The sequence below is a fragment of the Magnolia sinica genome, chromosome 16, assembly GCF_029962835.1.
Source record: "Magnolia sinica isolate HGM2019 chromosome 16, MsV1, whole genome shotgun sequence".
NCBI classification, from domain to species: Eukaryota; Viridiplantae; Streptophyta; class Magnoliopsida; order Magnoliales; family Magnoliaceae; genus Magnolia; species Magnolia sinica.
Window position 1 is genome coordinate 18,435,089 of NC_080588.1, and position 21,222 is coordinate 18,456,310.

General features: G+C 37.7%; 1 non-coding gene across 1 annotated transcript; it reads right to left on the reverse strand.

The window, feature by feature from the left end:
* Window positions 1-19,055: 19,055 nt before the first annotated feature.
* Window positions 19,056-19,162, reverse strand: LOC131230027 (small nucleolar RNA R71). Its single transcript, XR_009163755.1, has one exon. It is a non-coding gene; the product is annotated as a small nucleolar RNA R71 (small nucleolar RNA).
* Window positions 19,163-21,222: the final 2,060 nt, after the last annotated feature.

The following is a 21,222-nucleotide window of genomic DNA, read 5'->3' on the forward strand; positions in this document are numbered from 1 at the left end:
ATTTATATTAAAAAAAACCTGCACCGACTTGGAATTTATACACTTTTGTTACGCTTCGGTCACATTGACTATATGCTTTGGTCGCACCAAATTAGCTTATCGGTTGGAGCTGAATTTCTTCAATTTTCATCTAAAGCCTCTTTCTCCCTTAGGTCACATCGAACCTCCCTTTGGTGGCACCGAACATGGCTTCGGTTGAATTGAATGTTGACCTGAATTATCTCTAAAAATTACGCTTTCTTGTTGTATTATTCTATGCATCTTTGATTGGACTAAACTAACCTCAGGTGAGACCAAATAGTTTGTTATTTCTATTATTGACTTTGTGATTTAGCCAATCTTTTCTCTCTCTTTTGCACTTGGTTTCCTTAGATATTTGGCAATTGAAATCTTTATTAATCACCTCCAAAACCTCCAAATCTCCTCTAGGTCATTTTTTGAGCATTAATTCTTCTTTTTACTTATTATTTTCACATTAGCTCTTTAGATCACCTCACATAGTAAAACATATGTAATTAAATCAATTATGCGCCTCTTTGCTTATAAAACCGATAATAAGGGAGAAATATATAATATTTCACACTTAACACACATCCCAACTAGCATTTTGTTAGTCCTAAGTAAAACATCTGTCATGCCCCAAACTCTGGAACTGGGCTTACAAAATTCCTTGCTGCCGAATCTAGTGCCGACAGTCTCCGTAGTACCCCATTCTCGACACTCAGTTCCCATACACCAGGTTCCGATCCTGGGATCCTATAATGAGGATTTTAGGGTAATTTTTTTTTTGTAAAGGAGCATAACCACAAGTGTACCTAAGTCATAAAACGACGTCATCACCACATATCCACCAATATAATCTTTGAGTACAGTGTTGGAAAGGAAATATAAGATATAACCAAAACTTAAAAGATCAAGCTCATGCTTTGGGCTCAATGTTGCTGGTATGCCCTAGCATCAACTGCAGCGTAAACAAACATGCATAAGCTTTCTACGAAGCTTGGTAAAGTGCGAGTGTGTGTGCAAAATGGATATGACAATAATACATATATCAGAGTATGCGGAAGATGATGGAGGGCTAAGCTGCCAAGTCCATGAATGTTGTTAGCCATACCAAGGTTATGCAATGCAAGGCCTACGTGGCTGAATGTCATATGCTAGAGATGTAACACAAACATGCTGATCCTCAATTAGTCCACATATTAGAATAATTTATCAATTGAAACATCACCGGGGTCTAGTACACTCCAACACTCGCTGCCGCCCCATCACGCTCATGACTAAGTGACTGAAAAAGACATCACTATCCACCTTGCCAATGGTATACCAATGCCCACCCAGTTCGTCTATAGTGGACCCATTTACAAGCTGGTCAGACTCAACCTAGCTTACAGCCCCCTACCTTTGGACAGATAAGATCACGCCCCTTTTGCAACTGACCATGACATAGTGGGAGACGTGACCTATTGGTATTTAGCGCTTGGGCACTCATGTTATCCACTCAGTATCGACATTGAAGCATCCTACTAGTACCACAAAGGTTTATGGACTTTCATCTAAAGATATCTAAAGCGCCCTAATGCTAAATTAGATATTTTCGATATCCAATTCAACCGCCCACAATATGCTTGTGAAGGCCATAACCTCGATGTTGCTAGGGTGTAAAAGTGCTCGTGACATACATGATTCAAAATGCATCAATCATACTATCCAAGTCATGCACCAAACTTGCGCATACTGCGCGATCATGTTGGGCGATCCTATCTCAAATAGAGTCCTCTAAGTGTCTCAAGCCAACGGACATATGTTATGAACAATCGCCATCCACAACAAGCATACAAATGATCTGTGTTGATGCAAAAATTTGGTCCACCCTTTTTAGACCTTCGAGTACTTGCACAGGAAGAAGACAAAGGAGACCCTAGGTAGAGTAGGGGACCTTCCGATGCCAAAGTCAAGCTAAGAATCTGGGTCTAGTAAAAGTGGAGTTTCTGATTGGAGAAATTGTTTGTACCTTTCACCATTAGCAATGTCCCTTTTTATAGTTAAAGAGGGGCGAGAACGTAGGGAAGATCTCCCTGTTAAGTAAGAGGATCCCTTGAGATCTTCAGAGAGGATCTTAGGAATGCGCTCGTGTCGCAGGTGACTTCCACAATCTCTAGAGAAGATTTTGAGCGTATCTTCCTTGAATAAGGTCCAGCTATCAGGAATCGACCTAGAGATATTGCTGAAAACTGAGCTTAGACGAACCGAGCTCCCCTTGAGGTTGGACTAAGGGAATGGTAGTGCACATCACAAAGCTTGTCCATGTATACCGAACAAAGTGAAGTCCTTTCACTCATAAAGGTCTTTGTTATGTCCAATTTCTGTAGCCTTTAACTTCATCATGAGTCCTAATAACCTCTTCGGACTGATTATACATGGGTTTTATCCAATTTTCGAATTCAGAAAAAGTAAGGGATTCAAATCATACCGACATAGGGTGCTGACTATGATGGTGCTGACTGCTTACTTAGTCGGCGACCGGGCTTCGCGCTTGTGCCTCCGAAGTTTGATACGTTGATCTTCGACTTGAGTCTTCTTTATAGGTTGGTCTATTTTATCCATAACAATATGCCCCCTACTTTCAAGTTTGCGAAGAGGGCTTAGGAAGGAGGTCGTACTTGGTCCCTACTTTCAAGTTTGCGAAGAGGGCTTAGGAAGTAGGTCGTACTTAGTCAGGTCAGACTGTTATGGGTCAGGGTACTTTGTTGTCTTGTTATTAATGCTAAATAAGATGACAAGCACGAATACTAGGGCACACCATTGATCAAGTATGGTTCCCTTGAGGTGGCGTCCCGTGGCTCAAGGCCACATGAGTTGTTAGCAGCCTTTTCGGCATCAGGCATGTAAGGTGGTGACATATGACCCATCCTTGGTAGTGGAGCCATGCGACGAGTGGGGGCACACCACATGTCGAGGCAGGAGACCTGAGGCATCGCGTCAGCTGGGCATTGATGACGAGTAATTAATGCTCGTACGACTGAGCGTCTATAAAAGGGGGAGGACCCTACCCATGTGAAGGGTTCCCCTCACCTTTGCTGCCCTCTTTCTTCTTCTTGCAAAACCCTAATTTCAAGACCGGGGTCTTCTATAATCGAGCACACCCAAGTCATTTTTTGGTGATCTTCTCTATTCTCGATGAGCCTTCATCCCTCATTCCCCTTTTTCTTCCATTTTTAAAAGCTTCCGGCATCATTTAAGCCCACAGCCATGCCAGAAAGTTGTAGCCCACTTCGGAGGAGGGGGGGGGGACCCATAACGGTGATGATGGGGCAGATAGCATCTGCCCCATGTCAAACCCACCATTACCGTTGATGGTAATGAGCAATCGAGAGCTGCATGTGTCCCACTCATCGCGAGTACTTGAGCTATCTTCGGCTAAGAGGCCTAAGGAGATGGAGGGGACTATCCCAGTGGCAGAGGAGACTGATGAGTATTCGCCAGCTGGAGAGGAGAAAGGGCCAGTCAGCTTCATGCTTATGTAAGCGAACCTGACAAGGATTAGGTCGGGATACCGTATTCCAAACTCAGTGGTACTCCGAGCTCCCTTGTTAGACAAGCTCCTCAACTAGCCCCTTGAGGGTGAGGTGGTCATTTTCACAAAGGCCCTACAATGCAGCCTTAGGCTCCCCCTTCAGGGGATAGTGAGAAGGGTACTTGCATACCTGGGACTGGTTCTCGGTCAGTTGATCCTTAACGCGTGAAGAGCGCTGGTGGGGTCATTCATCCTTTGGTCCGAGCTTGTCCAACCCGAGCCGACTGTGGAAGAATTTCTTCACCTCTACCAAGTAAAATCCAATCCTTTGCATGAGGGTTGGTATTATTTCTCTTCAAGGCGGGGTACTGGCAAGGCCCTGATTACGTCCTCCCCGACCCCCAACAAAAATTGGAAGGACAAGTGGTTCTAGGCGTCGAGGGAGTGGGAAAGGTCAAGAATTTCTAGACTACGCTCGTGGGTCCTGAGCTCCTTCTCCACGCCAGGTCGTACTCTGACTTAACCTTCTTTTTTTTTGTAGTTTCATAGCTTGGCCTCGTTACATTAGGATTGACTGACACTGTAAGTGCTGTAATGTATAAAGCACTCTTGATTGTTAAATTTTGATGGAGCAAAACAACTTATGATGAAGTCTACCTTCAAGTGAATCAAGATGGAAAGTTCACCTTCAAGAAACAAACTATGAAGTTGGATAGTGTAAGTAAAAGCACAAGATATGAAGATGGATAGTTCATGCAAAAGAGTATTCAAGTTCTACTACATTTTTAGTAGAAGATCAAGCTCCACCTTCAAGCGAACTTCAATTAGAAGGTCAACTGAGCACTATTGAAGATTCAATCTTTATACTTCAATGTGCACTTCAAGTAGAAGATCAACTGAGCACTATTGAAGATTCAAACTTTATGCTTCAATGTCCAGTTTTCTTAGGTATAATTGACCCTAGAAAGAACTTAGACTTAGGTGCTTTCAAATGATAAACTTATATGAGTTTTTATACTTTGGTTAGGCTTTTGTTCGACTAGTCTAAGCCTTGGTTCGACTAGTCTAAGCTGTGCCTCGACCATTCTAAGATTATCTTCTACTAGTTCAAGTTTTAAACTCAAAAAACAGATATTTTTGGTGGTTTTTCGACCAGTCGAGCAAACTGCTCGACCGGTCAAAGAGGCACCTTCGACCTGTTGAGGGATGCTTGACTCGAAGTCTAATAACTAATTTTTGGCACCCTCGACCAGTCGAAGCCTGTGCTCAACCAGTCAAAGCCTGTGCTCGACCAGTTGAAGAGGGCCCTCGACCAGTCGAAGAACGATTTTATCCGATCTCGCCCAAAGTTTGAAATTTGGTTAGATCTTAGACGAGTCACAGGAGACCTTACGCAAGTCAAAGCAACAACATTTTAGCCTATAAATAGTGGCCATCTCTCAATCTGAAGTTACTCATCCAAGCTAAGAAAAGCCTTCATTTAAAAAGAGAGAAGTCCCCACAATCATCAAGTTATTGCACGGTATTTTATATTTTGTTTATATAGCTTTTGTTTTTAAGTCCTTGATCTCTTTTCATGAATCATATATTTTAAAGAGAGTAATCACTCTTCTTTTGAGATCTAAGGGATTCAAACAAGTAGCCTGAGGTTTGAATTAATTTAAAATCAATTTTGAACCTAGAACCCTTGATTGTATTACTGGACATTGAACATTCTACATCAAGCGAAATGGTTTTACTGGCTACATCAGGAACGTCTTCAAAGAGAAGATAAGTATCATTCTATATATTTTTTGGTTTCTTTAAGATATCCAAAAAATCTCTTGTATTGGTTTTGATTGAGATAGCCAGAAAATCTCAGCGTGGGGTTTTGTTCGTGATAATCCTTCTAAAATCACAACTATATAGGTTTTAAGGTGAACCTATGAAAACTTGTTTATTAGTGAACGCTAATATCATGTGGGTTGTGATTATTGAGAGTGGAGTAGGTGTGGCTGTTTGGGAACAGTTGATGTACACACCGAGCCACTATAACTCATGATGTTTGTGGTGAATGGTTTAAGTTTTGTATTTATGGTGAATGATTGTAATTTGTTTATGCATATGTGGTGAATGCTTGTAATAGATAACTCTCTTGTCTCTTGCTTAGTTTGTGATCTTGATCCTTACAAACGTTCGTGAAATCAGGTTGTCCTACCTAAAACTTTGTTTTTGATGTAAGGTTGTCATATAAACTAAGTTTGAATCAATTTCTCAATACTACTGCTATTGAGATCATTGATTTGTTCTGATTTATTTATTATTTCAATACCTTGAAATTTTTATTTGGCATAGTCCTATTCACCCCCCTAGGACTATTAGCTTGCCTTTTTCAAGTGGTATCAGAGCTAAGTTGCTCAAATTTTTAGATTAATTTCCTTGAGTTTACAGATCTAGAGCTTTCATTATGTCAAATTTCGATAGCTTGTCTACTACCAGGCTACCACCTTTTGATGGCTCTAACTATGCATATTGGAAAGCTAGAGTGAGGATTTTCTTAAAATCCTTAGATGAAAGCGTGTGGCAAGCCACTGTAAACAAATGGAAACCACCCTTGTTTGAAGTTCTAAGCAGTGATGGAACCAAGTCCATGAAAGAAACTCCATTTTATTTATGGACTACACCTCAGAAAAATGAAAGCAGTGCAAATGCTAAGGCCTTAAATGTCATTACTTATGCTCTATCACCTGATGAATTCGAGACAATCATTTCATGTGATACAGCTAAACAAGCCTGGGATATTCTTGAAATGACACATGAAGGAACTACTATAGTAAAAAAAATCTAAATTTTAAATCCTCACTACAAAATTTGAGGAAATTTGTATGGAAGAAAATGAAACCTTCATGGACTTCCATAAAAATTAAATGATAGAGTAAGTCTAGGAGATGGAATCCCAGAAAGTAAGGTCTATGCTAAAATACTGCGATCTCTTCCTGAGAGATTTAATTCCAAAGTAACTGTCATTTAGGAATTAAGAGACATTGATTTAATGAAAGTTGAGGAGTTAGTTGGTTCTCTCAAAACATATGAGTTAAATTCTAAAGCTCCTAAAGGTAAGTCCATTGCTCTTAAATCATCCAAATCTATTTCAAAAGATAACAATGTTAATTCTGATATTGAAGATACAGAGGATGATATGGCTTTACTTGCTAAGAAATTTTACAGAATTTTCAAAAATAAGAAAAGATCTGATTTTTAAAAATTGTCTGATAAAAGGAAGGGAAAATTTAAAACCTGAAAATCTGTAAAAGTTGGTCAATGTTTCAACTGCCATGAATACGGGCATTTGACGAATAAATGTCCCAAAAGAGATAAATAAAAAAGAAATGTCATGATAGCTACTTGGGATGAATCATCCGGTTCTGAAAGTTCTTTTGAGTCAGATGAATTAGAGCAAGAAATTTCAAATGAAGTGAAATCGCTGATGATTATAGCCAGAGTCACCTCCTCAGATAGCTATAACTTATCTGATTATGATAATCTCAGGAGTGACCCTGAAAATGAGAATGAATATGATCTTCAAGATGCCTACAATGCCCTAAACAGGGAAAGTTGTCAAACTAAAAATTCAAAAGGAAAAATATCTGAAACTAAAAGAAGAACTTGAAAATAATATTTTGGAAAAATCTCATCTTTCTGATTATTTTGAAAAAGTAAAACTTGATTTAAATTTCAAAACCTCAGAGTTAGAAAAACTCAAAATTGAAAATGAGAATCTAAAACTCGAAGTTTTTTCTCTTTTGAGTTCTAAGGATACTTGGAGATATGCCCATGGAGACCCTAAGCTGGAAAAACTATTAACCGGATCTAGGCTATATTAAAGATAGTTCACTGAAAAATAAAAATGCATCTCCTATATTTGTAAAAGGAGAATCCTCAAACTCAAAAGGTAAGAATTTGATAAACTATAACCAAAATGATTTCAAAAATCCAAAATCTTTTCAAGCTTCTAAGATTAATTCTAAAGCTATCAACTATAGAAATCAAAGTTATAATCCTTTAGTTGAAAAAATAGTGGACTTACTCAAAGAGCTTCTTAAATCTTACTTAAATGAAATCGGAGTTAATAGATAAAGAAATTCCAACTCCCATAAACAGAGAAAAACCAATGGAACTCCTAAACCCAAAGCCATAATTAAATGGGTTCCAAAAGTTACTTGTCTTGTTGGCCACACTGCCTTCAAAGCTTCTAGTCATTCAAAATGGTACCTGGACAGTGGATGTTCAACACATATGACAGGTGACAAAGAGATATTCACCAACTTCAAAGAATTGAATAATGGTTCGGTTACCTTTGGTTGCGGAAGCAATTGCAGAATTATAGGCCAAGGTACTGTTCAACTCTCTAACCTTCCTCCTTTTGAAAATGTTTTATATGTTGAAGGACTTAAACACAATCTTCTAAGTATATCTCAAATCTACAATAACAAACACAGCGTAAAATTTACTAATCACCGATGCGAGATTACCAATAAGAAAGGTTGTGTGATATTAAATGTTCGTAGGACTTCTGAAAATTGTTATATTATCAATGAGTCAATCTCTTCTAACTTTTCATGTTACATGGTCCAAATAGATCAAACGGAACTATAACATAAACATCTTGGACATGTTAACTACCGAAATCTTTATACATTGAGCAAAATAAATCTAATTTGAGGTCTACCCAAATTAAAAAGGGTTGAAAAGATATGTGGTGCATGCCAAATTGACAAACAAATGAAGAGTAGTCACAAGAAAGTGAACTCCTTAGCCACAACCAAGCCTCTTGAACTTCTCCATATGGATTTGGTTGGACCAACAAGAACGAAGAGTAGAGGTGGAAAGAAGTACTTTCTGGTTATCATTGATGATTTTACCAGATTTACTTGGGTAGCTTTTGTAAGTGCTATAGTTACTCTTGATGAAGTTAAGAGAATATTGAAACGAATTCAGACTGAAAAGGAAGAAATGTAATCAAGATAAGAAGTGAACATGGTACTGAATTCGAAAATAGCAATTTTGAGAAATTTTGTACAGATCATGGCATATCACAAGAGTTTTCCACTCCTAAAACACCTCAACAGAATGGGCTTGTTGAAAAGAAGAATAGAGTGTTACAAGAAATGGCCAATGTTATGTTAAATAACATGAATCTACTAAAAAACTTGTGGGCTGAAGCTGTTAATACTGTATGCTACATAATAAATCGTGTGTATATTAGAAAATCAAAAGATAAAACAGCCTATGAGTTTTGGTTCAATAAGAAACCAACTGTCAAATACTTTCAAAATTTTAGAAGTAAGTGTTTTATATTTCGTGACTGGAAAAATTTGGCAAAGTTTGAAGCTAAGATTGACGAAGGTATATTCTTGGGTTATGCTCTGAATAGTCGAGCATATCGTGTTCTTAATAAAAGAACAGGAGTGATCCAGGAATCTATTAATGTTGTAATTGACGTTCTCCTGATCACACCCACATCAAGTCTAGATGATGATGAAGTCAACTTTATTAAGAAACCTGACTCTTCATCTAATCCAGTTACTGTTGAACTAAGATTAGTCAAAGACCATCCTACTGATATGATATTAGGTAATCCTCTTACTGGTGTACGAACAAGAGAACAATTAGAGAATATCTGTAACTACGTTTGCTTCACTTTTCAAATTGAACCGGCTAATGTAAAAGAAGCACTTGCCGATGAAAATTGGATAGTAGCCATGCAAGAAGAGTTAAATCAATTTGTAAGAAACGATGTTGGGTATTTGGTTCCAAGATCATCTGATAAACATATAATTGGAACCAAATGGATATTTAAGAATAAATATGATGAAATGGAAAATATTATTAGAAATAAGGCATGACTGGTTGTACAAGGGTACACTCACTAGTTGAAACCTTGAATTCATTAGATTATTTATGATGAAACCTTCACACCAGTTGTGCGCCTTAAAAATAAGGCACAACTGGTTGTAGAAGGAATTGACTATAATGAAACCTTCGCACCAGTTTCGTGCATTGAATCCATTAGATTATTTATTTCTATTTCTTGTTATAAAAAATTTAAAACATATCAAATAGATGTCAAAAGTGCATTTTTAAATGACGATCTACATGAATAAGTTTATATTGAACAACCTATGGGTTTTAAAGATCCTAAAATTTCAAATCATGTATATCGTCTCAAAAAGGCACTTTATGGTCTAAAACAAGCTCCCAGGGCATGGTATGAGAAATTGACTAAGTTCTTACTCAGTCACAACTTTATTATGGGAAGCGTTGAGAAAACATTAATTGTCAGAAAATATAATGAACACATATTGATTGTACAAATCTATGTCGATGATATTATTTATGGGTCTACGAACACTAACTTGTCCATGGAGTTTGCAGAGCTTATAAAATCCAAGTTTGAAATGAGTATTGGAGAATTGAATTACTTTCTTGGTTTACAAGTAAAGCAACAGGAAGATGGTATTTCATTTCTCAAACCAAATATGCTTTAAATTTGGTAAAGAAGTTTGGATTTGAGAATGGAAAAAAGTTTGATACAACTCTCAAACTTTCAAAGGATGAAACAGGTAAAAGTATAGACTCTTGTTTGTATCGAAGCATGATTAGTAGTCTCTTATACTTAACTGCTAGTAGACCAGATATTGCTTTTAGTATTGAAATTTGTGCTAGATATCAGTCTGATCTAAAAGAATCTCATCTTATTATTGTTAAGCATATAATTAGATATGTCACAAGTACTGCTAATTTTGGTCTATGGTATCCTCATGATACAATTGTTCAACTAGCTGGATATACTGATGCTGACTGGGTTGGAAACATTGACGATAGAAAATCTACTAGTGGCGGATGTTTATATGCAGGAAATTGCTTAGTTTCCTGGCATAATAAGAAACAAAGTTCTGTATCTTTATCTATAGCTGAAGCTGAATACATTGCAGCTAGTAATGCTAGTACTCAGTTAGTTTGGATGAAAAGAATGTTAGCTAATTACAGAATTGCGCAAGATACAATGATTCTATACTGTGATAATTCTAACGTAATCAATATTTTAGAGAATCCTATTCAACATTCTCGTATGAAACATATAGACATTAGATATCATTATATTCAAGAATTGGTTGAGGATAAAAGCATTTCATTAGAATATATCCAGACTGAAAATCAACTTGATGACATTATGACTAAATCGCTTGATAGGAATAGATATTTCAAATTAAAACATGATATTGGTATGTGTACTTCTAATTGATTAAATCATGTTGTTTATTATTTGTATGTTTTAATTTCATTTTTTTAAAAAATTTTGCAGAAAGTGATTTTTTTCAGATGCTCGACGGGTTGAGTATGTCCTCGACTAGTTGAAAACACCTTTTTCACCCCATTTCTCTCATTTTCCTCGACTAGTGGTGGCTACACTCGTCAAAACCATTTCCATTTCTTCCATGTAAGTGGTTCATTTCACATTTTCTTTTAGATTTAGATTTAATGTTGCTCATTAATCATTCCTTTGGAATTTATTTTGAGTTTCTCTCCTTCTCTATAGTGGGTTTTGTTCAAAATTTGATCCTTGCCAAACCCATCTTTTATTTATGATTTTTTCTATTGCAATCACTAAATGGAACATCGAACTAAGAGGAAAGTAACTCGTGGCTAATCCTTTAGGTCGACTCCAGTTAGGGTTAGAACCCTAAGGGTTCTCGAAGAAGATTCGAAGCATGTTAGGGATCTTTACAATCGATAAATTATTATAGAGAGAACAATCAATGCTGATCATATTGCTCCATTCTAGCTTCTTCTCATCCTTACCTCTGCTTATTGGGAAAACATTTTAAATTGGGGCAGAACGACATACCCCTCTATTACACAAGGAATGTTTGCGTCTATAAGTGAAGCATCCCTAGATGATCTAACATTCTCTATTAATTTTAGAGAAGGGACATTCCCTGTTTATAGGCACCTTATTTCAGGCTTGATGGACATTAATATCAATGATGAATGTATTCTCATACCTACCTTTGCTGAAAGAATGACTGAAACAGAATGTCAGGATATTACCCGAATATTGTGTCAGTTTAATGCTGAATGAATTTCGGGTAATGCCCTCTGTGCCAATCAAATGTTGCCCAAATATAAAGTTCTTCATCATATTTTTATTTCTAATGTTTATCCTAGGTTTGGGAATAAATATGAGATTACTCCCTTTATGTGTCGTGTTTTTCATGCTGTTGTGTCTGGCATTCCTATCTATCTTCCTTCACTGATTTGTTACATAATGATTCAATTTCGTATCCATCCTAACCATGAGTCTATTCCTTTTGCTTATCTTATGGCTAGCCTTGCAATTCATTGTAATGTTGTCATTCCTCCTACTGAGGCACCTGTAACAGTCCTTCCATTTGATAACTCCAACATTCACAAGATGAATTTGGACTTCCTGCCTGGCCAGCGAGATGAGGATGAAGTAGAAGAAGAGGAACCCCCTTTGTTGGAAGACACGTCCATGGATGAGATTTTGTTGAGCTAGATTCAGACGATAAGGCTGATCCTGATTTTCAGCCTTCTCAGGTTGATGATTGGCTTAGATCTTTTAGAGGAGAAAGTTGTTGAGTTGAAGGTATCTCAGGATACTTTGGTTGAAAGTCACAAAGCATCATTGAAATACATGCAGAAATATTTTCACCGCATTACCAAAGGACTTCACCAAATTGATCCTTCCATACCTCCATCTTCCTCTGGGTTTGATTAGTTTTATTGCTATGCATTTTCTATCTTATTTGGGTTTGTATTAATTATCATAATATGGTTGGTTGACTTGTTGCCTTTTGGATAATACTCTCTCATTTTGCTCTATTAATGGTTTCATTACTCCTATTTTGAACTTCATTATAATGACAATCTTTTAGTTCAGCTATGCATTTTCTAGTTCTTCTTCAATTGCTCTTTACTTTGTCAATTTATGACAAAAGGGGGAGAGATTTGAATATGATTGATATGATTGATTGATATGATTGCTAAAAATGCTAAAAATGTCGCTAGAGTTGTGGAAATATATGTTACAATACAGGTGTTATTCAAGGCCAAAGAGAAGGTCAAGTTGAGGGGGAGTAGGCAAATATTGCAGATTTTGCAGAACAGAAATTTTAATAATTTTGTAATTGTTGTGCTAAGTGTTTTGTCATGAATTTGACAAAGGGGAAGATTGTAAGTGTTGTAATGTATAAAGCACTCTTTACTGTCAAATTTCGATGGGTCAAAACAACTTATGATAAAGTCTACCTTCAAGTGAATCAAGATAGAAAGTTCACCTTCAAGAAACAAACCATGAAGTTGGATAGTGTAAGAAAAAGCACAAGACATGAAGATGGATAGTTCAAGTTAAAGTGTATTCAAGTTCTACTACATTTTTAGTAGAAGATCAAGCTCTACCTTTGAGTGAACTTCAAGTAGAAGATCAACTGAGCACTACTGAAGATTCAACTAAAAGATTCAAGCTTTATACTTCAATGTGCACTTTAAGTAGAAGATCAATTGAGCACTATTGAATATTCAAGTAGAAGATTTAAGCTTTATACTTCAATGTCCAGTTTTCTCTGGTATAATTGACCCTAGAAAGACCTTAGACTTAGGTGCTTTCAAATGATAAACTTATATGGGTTTTTATACTTTAGTTAGACTTTTATTCGACTAGTCTAAGCCTTAGTTCAACTAGTTTAAGTTGTGGCTTGACCAGTCTAAGATTATCTTCGACCAATCCAAGTTTTAAACTCAAAAAATGGATATTTCTAGTGGTTTTTTGACCAGTCGATTACACTGTTCGACCAGTCAAAGAGGCACCTTCAACCAGTCGAGGGGTGCTTGACTCGAAGTCCAGCAACTAATTTTTGGTACCCTCGACCAGTCGAGTATGGCCTTCGACTAGTCGAAGAACGGTTTTATCTGATCGTGCCCAAAATTTGAAATTTAGTTAGATCTTAGATGAGTCAAAGTGATAACATTTCAGCCTATAAATAGCGGCATTCTCTCAATTCGAAATTACTCATCTAAGCTAAGAAAAACCTTCATTTAAAAAGAGAGAAGTCCCCACTATCATCAAGCTATTGCACGGTATTTTATATTTTGTTTATATAGCTTTTATTTTTAATTCCTTGATCTCTTTTCATAAATCATATATTTTAAAGAGAGTAATCACTCTTCTTTGAGATCTAAGGGATTCAAACAAGTAGCCTGAGGTTTGAATTAATTTAAAATTAATTTAGAACTTAGAACCCTTGATTATATTACTGGACATTGAACATTCTACATCAAGCGAAGCAGTTTTACTGGCTACATCAAGAACATCTTTAAAGAGAAGATAAGTATCATTCTATATATTTTTTGGTTTTTTTGAGATATCCAGAAAATCTCTTGTATTGGTTTTGACTGAGATAGCCAGAAAATCTCAGCGTGGGGTTTTGTTTGTGATATCCTTTCTAAAATCACAACTGTATAGGTTTTAAGGTGAACCTGTGAAAACTTTATTTATTAGTGAATGCCAATATCACGTGGGTTGTGATTATTGGGAGTGGAGTAGGTGTGGTTGTTTGAGAATAGTTGATGTACACACCGAACCATTATAACTCCTGGTGTTTGTGGTGAATGATTTAAATTTGTTTATGCATATGTAGTGAATGCTTGTAATAGATAGCTCTATTGTCTCTTACTTAGTTTGTGATCTTGATCCTTACAAGCGTTCGTGAAATCAGGTTATCCTACTTAAAACTTTATTTTTGGTGTTAGGTTGTCCTACGAACTAAGTTTGAATCAATTTCTCAATACTACTGCTATTGAGATTAGTGATTTGTTTTAATTTATTTATTATTTCAATACATTGAGATTTTTATTTCACATAGTCCTATTCACCCCCCCTTTAGGACTGTTAGCTCACCTTTTTTCAGACGCCTCTATCCATGCTTCTTCATAGTTCTCCCTAAGTACCCTTGTCGTGTTGGTGAAGAAGCTCTTGCTCAGAACAAGGGAGCCAGGTCATTGGAACCTGAGCTGTGGTCTTAGAAAGTACTGATTATGCCCGAACTTCTCCTTAAATCAGGTTTTGATCTACCTCTGACAAGTATAACTTTCTCCGTAGTTTATTTATGATTTCCTGCACTTAATGGGCCTTGTTTTGTACTAACTCTTTTCGCTGCGTAGTGATGCCTAAAGCACAGCTTTCAAAGCCTTCCAAGTGCAAGGCACCTCCTCCCACGGAGATAATGCCAAAGAGGAAGAAGAAGCCGATGCTGACCTCCAAGAATAAAGGAAAGGTTAGGCCTTCTTCTCCCGTGGTTGTGGAGGCCATGGGTAAGGTGCCGACCTTGGCGCTTGCTATTGTTGAAGCATCCGAGGAGGAGGTGGACAGGACGACTTCATTCAGCGAAGCTCATTCCGTGGAGGCTTGGGAGACTGCAAAGACGTCTGCCAAGCTCCTTATGTCCAGGGTAGGAGGTCCGTCTGGAGGTGGGAGTCAGAGGTCTCTTAAGTCAGCTTGGGAGATGTTGGTGATTCTCCTACCTTAGGTAGATCGGCATATTCTGGATGCCGAGTTTACCCATATGATGGATGCACTGATGGACTTTATCATTGGCCAAATGTCGAAGGCCTGTCTCAAAGTAAGTTAACTTGAAGCTATGATCGCTTTATTCGCTTTATTCTTCATCCTGATCTAATATTTTTCTTGTTCTTTACAGTTCGGCCCTTCGTTGCTTAACGCGAACCGTGAGTTGTTACGCTTCCAGGAGGAGGTGAGGGAAGTGGAGGCAGGGCTACTGTGGAAAGGGACCGAGGCTGAGCAATCCTTAAGTGAGGTTAAATAAGCCCGCGAAGAGTCTGAACGGGCTCGGGCCGAGGCCGAACAAGCCCGTAATGAGGCCGAGTAGTCTCAGACTAAGATCGAGAAACTCCGCTCCCCACTAAAGGCTCTGGTGATTGAATCGGTGGCAGAGTTGGAAGCGACGAAGAAGTTGCTTACTGAGGCTTCGGGAAGAGCCACTCTGTGGAAGGCGGATATGGCCGGGCTAACTTGCTCCTTCAACTTGAAGATCAAGGAGGCACAGGAGGCGATTACTTCGGCTCGAGTAGCCACCGTGGAGGAGTTCAAATCTTTTGTGGAATATACGGATGATAGGGAGGCCCTCTATGGGGCTGGATACGAGCGGTGCCTTAGGGACATAAAGGAGGTGCATCCTGAGCTTGACCTCTCCTCTTTCGAGGAGGCCGATTCCGAGTCTGAAGAGCTTTCGGATGGCTGAGCTTCCGAACAGCCCCCCTCAACGCCTTGATGTTCCTTTCCTTTACCTCTATAAAATTTTTTACTTTCTGAAAATGTATCCCGAACATTATCTCATAGACATTTTTGTTTGATCTATGTCCTTGTTTGTTTTGAGTTTTGATGGGTAGCATTTTGTGCTGAGTTTAAACCCTTAGTTGTTTTTATGAATCTATGATTCTAAGTTGAACACTTCTGTGGGTCGGATACTTCTAAATTTTTCAGAGTATTGCCTTTTCTGCATGGCGATAACTCATGACCCGACCTTTTCACGAAGGGTCGGTCCATGAGCAAGGGCTGCTCTTCTCCCGTACTGGAGGAAGCCTTTGGTAGAATTTTTAGTAGACCAATTGTAGAGATGGAATTAGGTAGTGAAGTTTCTCCCACTCCTAGGACTTTTATTGTAATAGTTCCAATATAGATCGAAACACCGTAGGGTGGTAGATTTTGCGCTTTAAGTTAGGTCATCCGCTAGGTGTAGTAGATTTTTAGATGCTCAACATGCCATGGGTGTGGCAGGAATCGTCCTTCCAAATCCTCGAGATGATACGATCCCAGTCGGTTGGTGCCTGTTACTACATAGGGTCCTTCCCAGTTCGGTACCAAAGTTCCAGTTGAGTGTCAAATATTGCATATTTTCTCCCATTTATATCTTGGTTTTATGAACATGATAATGCTTAATCGTATATTTTATACATGTTTGTGTTTCAAGGTGACTTTAAGAGCTTGGATTGGAAAGCATGCTAAAAACTTAGATTTAAGGCTCAAGAATTGCCAAAGCAAAGAATGGATCTTTGGAGACCAAGATTGAAGATTTCAAAGCCCCAAGATCTAAGAAAACTAAGTGGAGAAGGAAGGAAGTTGGAAAAACAAAGTGTTGAAATTCACTTCAAAAGTCTTTGTCATCGACCACCTATCGATGACATCGAAGCCATGGTTCGATGACATCGACCACGGTTCGATGACATCGAATTTTCATAAGAAAATCAAGTTGGTTGTTGGATATATTGGATGCAATTCTTGATGAATCGAAGACATGTTCGATGACTCGAAGAAGATACTCAATGACATCGAAGTCTGTTCGATGACATCGACTTTATTGAAGAAATTGAAGCAACTCGCTAGATTGTTTTGGACACTTTATCGATGGATCCAGGACTTGTTCGATGACTCAAAACTTTGCTCGATGATGTTAGAGGAAGGTTCGATGACATAAAGACTTACGCAGTGCGAAAGGAGAAAAGGTGTGACTTCCAGATTCAAACCCCTTTGATGACATCGAAGGAGGTTCGATGACATCGAAGCGTTATACAGAGCTTATGCAGACTATGTAAATTGTTGCGATTTTGTGAACTAGTGGAACTTGGCCTATAAATATAGGTTTCCTAGACACTTTTTTAGGCTATCTAGGGTTTGGAGGAGCAGAGTAAAGGGGTGGAGTCATCATCTAAGAGTTTCTTTTTCTCTTCTTCTTAGTTTTTAATGTTTTCTTCTAAGGTTTTAAATCCAATCATGACTATGGTTGGCTAAATCCCTTAGCTAGGGCTAAGGGGTGAAGCTTGTAGCATGTTTGAGATGTTTTTCTTGTTTGATTCTTGTTCTTGTTGAACTTCTTTGATTCTAATTTGATATTTAAAGAATACTTTTAGTTTTTAATGGTTTGTTGTGACTCAAATTATAATAGATCTACAATAGCTTTGAGTATCTTCTTATTCTGATTAGAGATTGTGAAGTTAGTAAATCCTGTTGTTCACCATTGTTCTTTGGGCATGGTTGGGTGATGGAATCTCTTCTAACCTTCACAATTCTCCTTTGTTGGTTGTGGGATTGGTATACTTGTTGTTTGCCATTGTCTCTAGGACATTTTTGGATGATGAAATCACTTCCAATCCTCACGACTCTCATCCATTGAGAATTAGGTCAAGGGAAGTTCTAATCTGATCTTATTAATATATCTACCAATTGGATAGGATAAGAGTCCAATTCCAATTGTGTCCCTTGAATCAAATAAGGAGACATCTTAATAGCTGTAAGTTGATTCCTGAAAATCCTAGTTCCCACTTTTGAATTCTTAACTTTTTAATTAAATACCTCACAATTATTTCATTTATTTCCTAATTTAGATTTAGATCTTCTTCTAGTTTTGATTCTAGTTACTTTCAGAATACACACGAGATTAGTCCCCGTGGATTCGAACTCGGTCTTACCGAGATTATTACTATATCGCGACCCTACACTTGGGGTTGTGAACAAGTTTTTGGCATCATTGTCGGGGATTAACGGTTGCGTTTTTCTGAGATTAACTAGTTTTGGAATTAGTGTAAGATTAGGGTTTTTCTACTTTTTATTTTTAGGTTAGGGTTTTTTCTGAATTATTTTAGAAACTAACTTAGGCTTTTATTTCTAGGTTTAGAAACTTTCCTAATCTGTTTTTAGAAACTAGTTTGCTTTCCTTTTTCATTTTTAAAAACTAATTTGCTTTCTTTTTTCTTCTGCAGGATCCCAATATAGAAACTTCTAATTTGGTAACTTCTTTCTAATTCTCTCTCTTTCTATATCTAGATTTCTATTTCCTTCTTTCTTTTTAGGTTTAAGTTAGATTCTGAAATTGAGGACTGAGAGTGTTTCATGCCCAAGTCAGTCCGTGATAACACTCGACGTCTCTTAAGTGAAGGAGGATTGGCTAAGGGGTTTTCTATCCATCATAGGATTAGACACCAGTCGAGATCCACAGAGTTAACTGAAGTTATGGGTACTAATCAACAGACCATTCAACCTCTAAATCCACCTCAACTTAGGGTTGAGAAAATCCAGGATGAAAACGAGGTGCATCAAGCACCCTTACCTCGTACTTTATGAGACTATTTATAATCAGCGGGGGTGAGCACACCTTCCTATATGGTTTTTTTTTCAAAAAATACAGGATATGGTTAACAAGCCAGGGGTGATCCAACTCCTTCTAAAATTCCATGTACATGAATATGAAAATCTATGTTTACACATGAAAGAGTTTGATGAGATTATAGCCACTTTATATTTTTCGAACGTGTCTGAGGACACGGTCAGGCTAAAACTCTTCCCTTCTCCTTGAAAGAGAAAGATAAGACATGGTTGCATTTACTACGTCCACGATCTATTGGCAGATGGAACGATATGACAAGGGAGTTCATTAAGAAAATTTTTCCATATCATAAAACGAACACCCTTAGAAAATCAATCATGAACTTCGCCCATAAGGAAGATGAAACATTCTTCCAATGTTGAAAGCGGTTCAAGGATCTTGTTAATTCATGCCCACAACATGGTTTTAAAACTTGGCGAATAATAATTTTTTTATTTTATTTTTATTTTGTTATTTTTTTTACGATGGGCTGATTTCTTCCATGTGACAAATGGTCGAGACAATGTGCAATGGGGAATTCATGAACAAAGAGGTTGATGATGTGTGAGATTATTTTGATAAGCTTACTGAAAACACACATGGGACATCTCCCCAAAGTCTAACTCCACTTATAGGCCTACTTAATCAAAGGAGAGGGGCGGAATATATTTTCTGAAAGAAGATGATGATATAAATGCTAAAGTAGCTAATCTTATAAGAAAAATCAAGGCCATGGAACTAAAGAAGGATCAGGCTATGGAAACTGTTTGCAGTATTTGTGCTTGCAACATTCACACAACTGAGAGGGGCGGAATATATCTTCTAAAAGAAGATGATGATATAAATGCTAAAGTAGCTAATCTCATAAGAAAAATCAAGGCCATGGAACTAAAGAAGGATAAGGCTACGGAAACTGTTTGCAGTATTTGTGCTTGCAACATTCACACAACTGAAAACTGTCAAACAATACCTACTTTTCAAGAGGTACTGAATGAGCAATCTAATGCTGTGAATAATTACCAAAGACCTTTAGTGGATCCACTTCAAATACGTACAATCCTAGTTGGAGAAATCATCCAAACTTTAGTTGGAGGAATGGACAAACTGCTACTCCTTAAGGATTCCCTCATCAAATTCTAAATCAAGGGAAACCTCAAGAGGATCCGATTCTAAAGCATCTTCAAAATCGAGAGCGTTTCAATCAGGGTATGCTATAAGTCTTTCAAGACCTTATAACGGCCATACAACGACTTGAGACAAAAAATGCGATTGGGGAAAAAGGAAGCCTTCCAACTCAACCTCTTCCCAATCCAAAACAACAATATGAAGTTAGCAACTCGAGCTCTTCAAATTAAATGGAGCAAGTTAAGTCTATCACCACTCTTAGGAGTGGGAAAACAATTGACAAAACTATTTCGGTAAGGGTTGAAAAGTCTAAGGACCCAAAAATAAAGGAAACTGATAGACCTAGCAACACTGCACAAGATTTAGAACCGGAACCTCAAGGCAAGCCGATTGCTCCATTTCCCAAACGGTTGATTGCACCAAAACCTCTCTCTAACTCTCAGGACATTCTGGAGGTGCTGAAACAAGTGAAGGTCAACATTCCTCTACTGGATGCCATTAAACAAATACCTTAATATGCCAAATTTTTAAAAGACTTATGTACGACTAAAAGACAACAAAATATTCAAAAGAAAAATTTTTAAATAGAAAAGGTGAGTGTCATCCTAAAGCAACATGTGTCATAAAAGTGCAAAGATCCCTGTAGCCCAACCATCGCTTATATAATTGGGAATTACCAGATTGGGCACTGTTGAGGGTCAAATATTGCATTTTGGACCCCATCTATTACTTAGTTTTATTAACATGATAATGTTTAATGTTCTATTTTAATCATGTTTCTATTGCAAGGTGAATTCAAGAGCTTGGATTGAAAAAGATGTTAAAAGCATGGAATTAACGCTCAAGAATCACTAAAGTCAAGAGTGGATCTGATGAAATCAAGAATGAAGAATGCACACTCCAAAGGTCTAAGAAAACCAAGTCTAGAATGAAGAAAAATGGAGTTTTGAAGTGAATTTGCATAATCCTTGACTAGTCCAGGCACCTGCTTAACCAGTCCTGTGTACGCTCGACCAGTCTTAGGTCACGCTCGACTGGTCGAGGTGCCTTGACTCGAACTCTAGCGAGTAAAACAATTCTTGCTCGACCAGTTGAGGGTGTCCCACACCAGTCGAGGACATTCCACGACCGGTCAAGGATAGCCCTCGACCAGTTGAGCATTACACAGAACTTATGCGTACTGCATAAATTTAAGGCGGTTTCCAGAAATTTCCACTCTGTGCGAAAGTGTTAACCCTAAAACTAGTCCCTAGGGCATCCATAAGCATCATCTAGGGTTTGAGGAGTGGAGCAAAATCGGTAGAGAAGTAGTCGCCAAGAGTTTTTCTTCCCTTTCCTTAGTTATTTTTATGTTTTTCTTAA